Source organism: Mustela putorius, unplaced genomic scaffold (genome assembly GCF_011764305.1).
Source record: "Mustela putorius furo isolate JIRA1106 unplaced genomic scaffold, ASM1176430v1.1 tig00000992_pilon_pilon_pilon, whole genome shotgun sequence".
Classification (NCBI taxonomy): domain Eukaryota; kingdom Metazoa; phylum Chordata; class Mammalia; order Carnivora; family Mustelidae; genus Mustela; species Mustela putorius.
Window position 1 is genome coordinate 4,363,638 of NW_025421526.1, and position 10,856 is coordinate 4,374,493.

At 47.5% G+C, this 10,856-nt stretch overlaps 1 long non-coding RNA gene across 2 annotated transcripts; it reads left to right on the top strand.

Moving 5' to 3' along the window:
* The first annotated feature begins 262 nt into the window (after positions 1-262).
* LOC106006917 lies at positions 263-7,766 on the top strand. Of its 2 annotated transcripts, XR_001181262.2 has the most exons (3): positions 488-1,728; positions 1,813-1,969; positions 2,929-7,766. It is a non-coding gene; the product is annotated as an uncharacterized LOC106006917 (long non-coding RNA). The 2 variants fall into 2 exon arrangements; XR_006608514.1 differs by having other exon boundaries at positions 263-1,728; positions 1,813-7,766.
* The last annotated feature ends 3,090 nt before the right edge of the window (positions 7,767-10,856 follow it).

The following is a 10,856-nucleotide window of genomic DNA, read 5'->3' on the forward strand; positions in this document are numbered from 1 at the left end:
TGAATACTGCTGCAACGGACGTGGGGGGCAGAGAGCTCTTTGAGACCCTGATTTCAGTTATTTTGGAGAAATACCCAGAAATGGGATTGCTGGGTCATATGGTAATTCTACTTGTAATTTTTTTTAAGGAAGCTCCGTACTATTTTCCCCAGCAGTGAACGAAGGTTCTCACTTCTCTACCTCCTTGCCAACAGTCGTCTTCTGTTTTCTTGATACTGGCCATCCTAACAGGTGTGAGGCGCTATCTCGTTGTGGTTTTAATTTGCATTTCCCTGATGATTTGTGTTTGCCCTTCTATTGCTAGTGCCTGGCCGTGCCTAGAACACAGCAGATGTTCAATAAATATTTGTCGAATCAGTGGGTCGAGTCTCAATAACACCATCTTCACGACACTCACAAATGAAGATTCAGTGCGAGCTATGGTGGTGGAAGCCGGGGAGTGGGCAGTTAGTGTCTATCACACAAAGGCACACGGTCCCAAGGCCGCGGGGATTCCCTCTGGGTTCATGTTAATAAGCTGCCAAAAATGGCTGGGACCTGGGGACTTAGAGAAGTTCACCACAGAGGGAAGAAAAATAGTGTTTTTAGAAGAAGCTAAATGAAAATATCTTGCACAATCTTTAAAAAATCATTATCCTAAATATCCTAAATATCCTAAATATTTTCTGAGTGTGTGTGCTCCCGCGCAAAGGCCAGCAATGTTTTGTTTTGTTTTCTTCCCAACCCCGCCCATGCTTCAAGGTTGCGTCTCCTTCCACAGGCTCCCCTTGTGCATCTCTCACGCATGGCGGCACAACGTTTCTGTCAACAAGCCTTTGGTCCCGCTTCTCCCGCGGAGGCCCCGGAGCTCTTTGCGCTCTTCTCCTGCTCACCCTGCTCCACACCCCCCTCGTCTCCGGTGGCAGCTCCCTGCTCTCCTGATCATGCCTTCTCCACGGCAAGTTCCGAGACCGCAGCATCCTGGGGTCCCACAGGGAAACGGACGCGTCGGTGCTGCACGTGGGTTTACCTGGGCTGGTTGCTGACATCCTTCGATTAGCCTCCAACGGCTTTTGGAGGCCGGGAAGACAACCGGTGAAGTCACTTATGGACCCCAGGTTCTATTTAAAAATAGCTCCATTTCTAGAAGCTGGTGTCCATGCATACTTGCTGTGATTCAATTTTAAAACAGAAAAGCAATATTTTTTTTTTTTCCAGAAAACCTTTATCAACTTGACAGATATAGAAGGAGTATTTTCAGTTGAGCAGGCTTATCACTTCAGAAGGCAGGCAGAACTCGGGTGAAGTTCCCTCTCTTTGTTTGATTGTTACTATAAAAATATGGAATCAATATTTCACACTAGAGAATGATGTTTATAAAATGTATTGTTCTGTGTGGATATACCCCCAATTAATATTTTATAGGAACAAGGCACTCTTAAAAAACCGATTTGGACTTTCATTAGTTTCATCGTATCTGTGAATACTTTCAGTGCAAGGCTTTCTCAATATTTGCCCAAACTCTTACCAGCGTGAGCATTTCTAGAAAGATCATGGTTTTCCTTCTGTCTGTGTGTGGCCTTGATGGAGACAGCCACGCCAGCTGGGGGGGCATATTTGTGTAAGCCAGATTCCGTCTTGACTTGGGCAATGAACACATGTGTCCTCTGGAACAGTCACCCGAGATATCAGCCTCCCGTCAGAATCTGAATCATGCAGGACGTGGACATCATGACTTGCCGTCAGCAGGTCGTAGGCTCTCCTGTTCCCTCCTCATTTGCAAGGCCCATGACTGAGGCTCTTGGGTTCACTTCTTTTTTTCTCTCCATGCAGCTGCGCTCAACTGCTTTCAGAAGAGCCCGGATCAGGTGTCTGGAGTCTGGATGGCGACCCGCTGGCCAGGGAGGCTATGATCCCATGCTTGGGCTGGCCTGCACGGTGGGGCCAGGAGGCGTGGAGACACGGGCCCAGGAGGAGAAGTCACAGGGCGGTGAGTCCTGTATGCTCAGTATCTTGGGGCACAAGGAGAGAGTAGACAAGGGGGTGAAGACGGACGAAATCAGCCGGGCTGGGAGAGCTGTGCTCAGCTGGTGGGCCTCCGAGCCTTAGAGCTGTCACTAGGAGCCTTAGGTCCTTACACAATGCAGCCTCCTGCCCCAAATCCCTAAATGCCAGGATAGACTCCTAGCAGCCCCACTAAGGGCTAGTTCTGGTTTAAACCTTCTTTATGGTATAGATAAGGAACTACCAAGCAAAGATTAGCTCTCTTGGGGTGGAAGGGCATGAGAACATTGGGTCTAAAGTGCGAACAGACGGGAGCTCCCGTAAGCCCACCTCTGCTCCTCCGGGTTCTGCCGCCTGCAGGGTTTAGCTCCACTACTGGTGTCTTCATTTCCCAGAGCCCCCAGGCTTTAGGACTGTGTCCTGACTCTCTAGCAAGGCTGGACCTCAGCAAGGCAGAGCTAAATGCCTCCGCTCCTTCCTTTCTGTCTAGTTGCAACATTCTTCTAAGTTGGAGGAGGAGAGAGTTACCAGGGCGAAGCGAAGGGAGACGGAGGTTATGCTGCTTTCTGATTTTGCTCAGGAAGGGCTGGGCCTTTCCTCTGCTTTTTAATAGACAAAAAGAAGAAGGCAACAAAAAGGCGGTGCCGGTGGCTTTTGGCAGCCTGGGTTGTATGTTAAGAGAACCGTGTGCTGCTCCAAACCTGTCTGCCTTGGCTAACAGTTGTGCAGTTACTGACCTGTCCCTCAGCCTGCTTGTTTTGTCTCAGATTTATGTTTGTTTTTAAACCTTCCTGGCAAGGCAGGTAGGCTAGCATGTCCTGAAACATTCTTCACCCATCCCCCAACTGAGGCTTCTTTTCTATTAAAGAGAAAAATCCTTTAAGGTCTTTATCTAATATCCGAGGTGACTGTTAAAGAAATCCTACTGCTTTCCCTCGCTGCCAGTCCGGACCCCAGTCCCGTCGCTCCCGGACCCTGTTTGATTCACGGGAAGGCGTCGTCGAGCACGTTAACCTCTCCGTCACTCTCTCCCCGCTTTGAAAACACCTGCCGTGGCATTTCCCTCAGACGGAAGCACCAGAAGCTTTTCACTTCCTCTTGACCGGTCCACTCTGCACACCGTAACGGGATTCACATTTCTTTTTCACTTTGCTGCAACTGAAGGGTAGCCCTTGTGTCAGCCCCGACAGCATGTCTCCTGTGCACCAGTTTCCAGATCGGCTTTATCACCACCTGTGTGTGTGTGTGTGTGTGTGTGTGTGTCCTGGAAGGACACGACTCCTAACTCAAGGTTTCAAAGTGAATTTATGAATCTTCATAATGTATCTTTTTGCAGGTCTGTATTTTGTAATTTTTGTGTGTGTTGAATAACACAACATTGTTTTTATGCCGAGAGAAAATTAACAAAATAACTTAAATAATGAACTCAAGCATGGAAGAAAGTATGTGAAATTTCTGTCTCAATGAATTCCCTTATTCACAGAAATTTTGTTGTTTTAACCTAATCTGCTTTTGTTGCCAAGTACGTCATTCTGTTGTTCTTGAACAAGCCTTTTCCCCCACCTTTTCAGTATTGTAAGAAGCCAAGAACGTAAAAATTAGCTTAAAAAAAAAAAGGAACCAATTATAACAATCAGATAAAAATGCTGACGACACACAGAGAGTTACAGTCACCCCGTCGAGTATACCCCACGGTCCCAAACCCTAAAAGAAGAATCACTGCAGCTTACTCATTTTCATATAAATATTATTTTACCAATATGCCTACTGACCTAATTAGTTTGAAACTAAATACCTTAGCACACTTTGCATTTGGTCAATTTTTACTTGGCGAAATTTCATTTAGCCAAATTGTTTTGGGTCACATTATCTGCTGCAGTTGGTGAAAATTGAAAGGTCTTCGCATTTCCAGGGCTTGATATGCTGATACTTCACACAAGTGCTGGACTCGGAAGCAAAGAGGATGCTTTCACCCGGTCTGAGAGCCAGTTCAGTCTGCTGTCTGGAGTACGCCCACCACTCGTACCGGCTTGTTCTAATATTTCAGAGACAAGCCAGGGTTCCATTCTGAGTGAGAGGTATAAGTGTTCCAACAGGTTTGTGGCTCTGGCGGAATGTTGGGCAAATACAAACTAGAACAAGAATAAGCTGGGCTCTTTCCCATCACTTAAGGTGACCACTTAGTCCATAATGAGCCTTGGGGCTGCTCTGGCTATAACTGATGGAAGACTTCCTGCCTGGTTCTAATGCAAGACAAGCGTGTGCTGCGATCTCATTAAAAGCTGAAGTGACACTAAACCTGTGCAATAAAGTAAGAAAGAAACCTTCATCCTTCAAGATGTTGAGTTTCCAGGGAAGTTGGAAAAAAGCTAAATGAATGATGGGGACTTCTAGTGGCTGTAATGCCCCTGTCCACAGCTTCCTGCTCTTCGTTTCTCCTGGGATGAGAAGGAGGGTAAACGACAGGTTTAGAGTTCAGTTGCCTAAATGGCTGGTATGCAACTCGAGAAGATAATCTGGAGTCTTTTGCTGTTCATAGAAAGTCTTTTCGAGCCACAGCGCTATTCTTCAAACCCTGAACATCCTGATGCTAGGATTTTCAGGTCCTTTTGCCTCCAGTATCAAACTACTCAGCATAATTTTAGAGATGTTGACAAACAAAATCCCCAACGGCAACAACATCTGCCTAGACCCAGGAGATCTGCGGATTGGAAAATAGCCCTGGAATCTAGGGTCCTAGCCTAACTATGCAGCGGAATTCCCCAGTAGGATGGGGCAAGTCGTTGGTTGTTTGCTCCTTAGTTTCTCTACTCAACTATCCACCCATCCTTCTGAGAGAGAATCATTACGCACCAGAATCCAGTGGAGACAAAATAGGTAGAACCTGGTTCCTCTATCAAGATCCCTGGAATTTAGGGAAAAAGACAAAAATCAATGTTGTAATCTCGTGTGGTAAGTGTAGGCATTGGAGGTGTGCACAGAGTACTAAGGCAGCAGGGAAGTAACACCACGTCCCGTGCGGAGGTGGGAAGGAGAGTCCGGGACCACTGGGAAAAGCTGATGTCTTCTGGAAGCTTGAACTCTGGAGGATGAGAGGGGCCCATTAGTTGATCTATAGGAACAGCTCTGTGTGTTCTTGTGTTCACTGAAGACCTACTCCTTTGAGTTCCTCATAGAAGGAGAAGCTTTCTAGAGCTGCAATAAAAGAAGATATAAGTTTGCTTAACTTATCCATGACTGCTTACACCCTAAAGAATGGTCTCGGTTGAAGACTTCCTTCTTAATGTGTTTCACGAGGAACATATTGGTTCTCAGGATCTTCCTGCACTTACTCACCTGCCGTCATGTGAGGGCGGTCTGGCCATCGCGCCGGCCAGCCACCTCCACGACGCCTCCCCTTCCTTCACCCAACGGCTCCCTCTCGTGAACGTCTCCTTGTAACAAGCTGTGTCATCTTTCTTCTGCAGGTGGAGTCATTCAAGTGCTGTAATATTCACAGAGAAGCAGTCCCCGAACTTTGTCTTCATTTATGGATCCATGTAGTCTGAAAGTTCATTGTTCACTAAATATCTCTGGTTACCATTTCACTTTAATTCAAACAATACCTCAGTTTTCTAGAAGTGATTCGCTCCAGATCTGAACTAATTATAGACCCAGTTGCAAATCTACAAAAAGTGTTTGAAAATCATGAGCAGACAAATCATTTCAGTTTCTAGCATACATGGTGGGTTCCCTTCCCATCAACTACTTTTTCCTCAGAGAATTCCACTTCGGTCCAGGGTGGATGCTGGTGAGCCCAAGTCAGTCCTGGGAGTTCTGGCCCCTAGTCAGAGGTTGATTTGGGCAAGGCAATGCGAGGCCCTGACGGGGAAGTTGGCTGGAGGGGGGTAGGGTAGGTCTGGAAAAGGTTTCCTTCCCCTAAAAAAGACACAGAAGGAGATGTTCTCTCCTCTTTCTTGGCACATCGCTGTGTCTGGGATGTGCCTTTGGAAGCACTACAGCACATTGCCACCAGCTGGATGAGCTAAGTGTGGAAGAAAGCAGAGTGGGTAGAATTCCCCAGCAGTAAAACAGGGCCTCAGGTGTTGTGCCTGGACTCTGTCCTCCTCGGAACCTCTCCATTCAAGGACACCGTACACTGCCTTACTGCTTAAGCCACGATGACTCGGGATTTCCAACTATTTACAACCCAAAGCATGCTCAGTAGCAGGCAAGTGTGCACTGAAGTCCATACACTCTGCTCACAGAACAGCGGGTCAGGCGTTGAGTTCTAGCAAATGGGCTTATCTGATTTCCCAGTTCAGGGCAGACTGGAAGTAGCACGTTAGAAGTGGAGAAAAGGGCTGTCAGAAGCAGCGGCCGGACAGAAGGGACAGAAAGGTGGAAACCAGAAGCCCGGATCATTAATGCCGGGCGAACAAGTCCGGCCCCTCCCAGCTCGTGGCGGTGTCGGAGTCCATCTCAGTGGCTGATCCTGCACGATGACGACGGCCATGTGTCATCCCGGGAAGTTTGCTTTCTGGTTCGCGTATGCTGAGGCTGATTAATATTCCTAAACATTTCTCCGTAAACAAGGAAGAAGGTTCCATGACTGAAGGGATAAGCTTATCTGAAAAGGCACAGAGAAGAGATTCACTCCCCTGTGCGGCTCCGTTGATGCGAGCTGTACGTCTCTGCAAGCAGAACCTGCTCGAAGTTGGCTTCACCCAGAGAAAAGGGAGGTGACAAAAATGCGGCAGGATTTGGCTGGCTGCCCCGAGCAGCTCGTTTCCCTTTGGGTCCTCGGGAGAAGCCCCAGCAGAGAAGAAGCAAAGCGTCAGGACCAGGGGGTGCCCTCCTCGGAAGACGGACTTCTCTGTGGTCCAAGGGCTCAGCGAGCCTGGCCCCGCGGCCTCCTCAGAAGCTGCCCGTGGGAAGTCAGTAAGCTGCTCGGACTCTCCTCCTGGGCGGCTGGGCGCTTGTAATTAAAATGTAAATAATTCTCCGGGCCAACAGCTTGGAGACGAAAATGGCTGGAAAGATCACAGTAAAACCGCACCACGCCAAACGGGTTCTAAGCCTTTGTCTGCACAGATGCTAGGCCCACCAGTGGTTAGTTGTCTGGGTGAGGAGTCACTTGGAATGAGGCCTTGGCAACCACGTCCGGCCATACTCCCCTGACTCCAGCATCTAAAACCGAGGGTGGCTTGCTTCCCCAGTTCCCGGGGCCTGGGCAGCTCAGAACACGAGTGTTAGGGTGAGCCTCGGCCCTCCCTGCAGCCAGCGGGCGCTCTGTGACCCCCACACCCGGCCCTCCCCTTGCACTGGGAGGGCCACCCTGTACTGGGCAGCGGCGGGCTGGGTCGAGCTCCCCGTTTGCCGGCCCCTGTTGGAAGCAGATGTGTGGTCTCTACAGGCCTCCGCCCCTCGGGATGTTACTTGGGCTGTAAAATGATTCTGAGTTTGAGGCGTACCCTGAAACCTTAATAATATGCAAATACAAGCCAAAGAAGGCGGGAGACCCCCTAATACTCCCTTTTGTACCTCCCATCAGATACGCGTGCGGCTTGGACAGAGTCGGCGCTCATCGTTTTTAAAAATTAGTAATAAGTGATTTATCAACCTGAGTACCAAGCGAGGGAAATATATAAAGAATGAAAGAATTTTATTAAGAACGAAACAGACCAATTAAATTAATTGGTTTCCAGGGGCATTTTTTTATATTGCTGTTCATACTGAGGATTGTTACTGGAAATTATCATTATTGTTATTATTAGCAGCCAACATTTTGAGTTTGAACTAAATGCCTTGCCTTTGTGGTTTTATTTTATTATCAACAGCAAGCATACACTTATTAAACCCATTTTACAGATAGAGAAAATGAGGCTTAGGGACGTCAGGTCATTTACCTGGAGACGTAGCCTGAGGTAGTGGTTGGAGTACCCCTCAAATTAAGTCTGTTCCCGTGCCAAAGCCCTAACCACTGTGTAGTTATTGACCACAGTTGTGTGGAATTTTTCTAAGATTTTCCCTTGTTTTTTAAATAAAGGGGACTTGAGATCTTATCTCTCACTTGCATTCTAGTATGTTGCTGTAAGGGCGAGAAGGCTAGAATCATGGTTGATCTGCAGACAGTGGTGAGAAATCATGTATGTTCATGAAGGGGCTCATCTGTCTGTCATGGCAGAGAAAAGACCGACACGTGATCTTAGTGTTCCTGAAATGTAATGGAGTCCAAGAGTAGATGTTTTCAAATTGAACATTCTAAAGAATTTTCGTTAAATAATTTTCAGTAAGTTAAATAATTTTCCTTAAATGCTTACTTGATTTTTAAAGTTCACTTAAAAAAAAAAAAAACTGATTTAAAGTTTTCCTTACACTCTACGTTCGTTCTTATTTTCGACTCATTCATTCGGTTAGTGGGCTCGGGAAATGTCTAATGACACCACGGCTGCGGTGCCAAGCTATGGCACGGGAGGCTGTCTTCATACAGTCAGCCTTGGGGTGTCCTGCTCTCATTCTTGGTGACCCGGTTTGGGTTCACAGGGTGAACCGGGTACCAGGCCTCACTTGGGTAATCGCCAGGTGGGTCCCACTGGCCTTGTGTTTGGGGTGTGTAAGCTAGTTTAGGTGCTCGTATTTTAGAATCCTCTTTCTCCATAGTAATTTACATGTACATATATGGCTTGGGTAGCATATATACATTAGCAAACACACGCTTGTTACTCCAGCAGTGCAAGCTCAGGAGAAGAAAAGTTTTATATAGCAAGAAGCATGAGGGCACCTGGTGGTACCGTTGGTTAAACATCAGACTCCTGGTTTCGGCTCAGATCCTGATCTCAGAGTCTTGAGATCAAGCCCCACATCGGGCTCTGTGCCCCTCCACCTCTGCATCCCTCTCACTCCCAAATAAAAATAAAATGAAAATCAATAAATCTTTAAAAAGAGTAACAAGAAGCACAAGAGGCTGAAGACCATGAAAGATAATTGCTTTTTTTAAAGTCTAGTGTTTTGCCTTCAGTGTTTTGGAGTTGACTATTTTGTTTGGAAGAGTTCCTGACTCTGTCTCCTCCACATTGGGGGACTTACTCTTTCCTTCATTTTTTTTTTTTTTAAATTTTAACAATTTACTTATTTGGGAGAGAGAGAGAGTAGGGAGATGGATCATGAGCAGCAGGAGGAGTAGCAGGAGAGGCAGACTCCTCACTGAGCAGGAGCCCCAGGCCAGGCTCTATCCCAGGACCCTGGGATCATGACCTGAGCCGAAGGCAGACGCTTATCAGCTGAGCCACCCAGGCCCCACCTTTCCTTTGTTTTTATCGACCCTGCCCTGTTCACTTTGATTCCGCTTCTAGGAACTTCTCCTCTGGATGGGGCCCATCCCACGGAGCTGTGGCCTCAGACCCACGGTGTCGCGGATCTCCCGGTCTCACTCTTCCAGGTCCCCAGCCGCTTCTTCTCCGGATCTTTTCATGCAGACGCTGTCTGTGGTTTGCATCACCTGTTCTTACTTCATGGTCTGTGGGAATAGCTGGTACCCAGTTGGGTTGCATCCATCATTCATGGGTTTTTGGTTTTTCTATTTAGTTGTTCTGTCTGTTTCCATGTACAAATACAGAAAGATTTAAAACAGTGTCACTGTTACATCCATCTTCCCAGAACCTCCCTCTACCTGCAGGCTTCCCATTTTGAATCGAAGGTAAAGCTAGCTGCAGAATAAGATCAATGCCTTTCTTCCTCGGCCACAGATGAAGGAAGAAAGAAAGCTCTGCATACCATGTGTTTGTCAACCTTGGCAAGAGCTATAGAAATGCTGATGCCAGGGTCCTAACCCCAAGAAGCTCTGCTTTAATTGGTCTGGGATTGTGTGTTCCCTTGGTGGTTCCAGTGAATAGCCAAAGTTGACAACCAGTAATAAGAAGAAAAGAAGGATGTTTTAAAGCATTTCAAAGCCCTTAGCAATTTACTGAGAATAAACCAGTTACTGTCTGTTCAGTCCGCTACCGAGGGCAGTCTCCTTTCAGTCTGCTACAAGGGCCGTGTCACACTCTGGCCCTGTCTGGTCTAGGTGAGGCTGACCCACGTCCTAGCAATGGGAGTCGTCCAGGCACACGGATGTGGCCAATCAGGGGGCTCCATTCCCAGCAAGAGATACATGCATGACCCAAGCTGAACCATGGAAAATTCCCCCATGACGTTTGCTAGAGTTACCATGAAAGAGTCACTCTCTTTTCACAGCTACTGTGACCTGCAAGATCACTGGCAACCTTGAACTTTGCTCTTTACTCCAAAAGGAAGCAAGTCTGCCTGAGAGTGAAGCATACAGAGGAAAGCGCTGCTGAGAGATGGAAACAGAGACTATCCTGGTAACTCTCCGATGGAATTTTTAGGGGTCCAAAATATCATACGCCCCTTTGCCCAAATTGAGAATGAATTGAGAAATAGATGTAGAGGTCAGATAAATGGAGAAGAAAAAGCTTCATTACTGAGAAGCCGACTGAGCCCAGGTCTTTGCCTTCCCTCCCAATAGAACTTTCTAACACTCTACTCCGTAGTAAGTTTGATTTACAACCCGTCACTGGCATGGCTGGAACCTTCGACTTTGCTCACTGCTGTCCCCGCTCAGCACGAGGTAGGAGAGCAGACGGAAGACACATAACCTGGTCAGACAAAACGAAGGACACCAGTGCAGCTGCACCAGCCCACACGCCAGAGCCTCTTCCCCCTTCCCCAGCCAGGGCTCCTGGTTTGGCGACGTGAGTTTCTGCTAGATTTTAACCTCCACCTGTCCCCTTCGACCTGCAAACCCAGATCCCCTCTAACGTTGGGAAGAATAACTGAGGAGACGGATGCGAGGGTTCCTCTCATGTTTGCACATCTGGAGGGACCGGCCA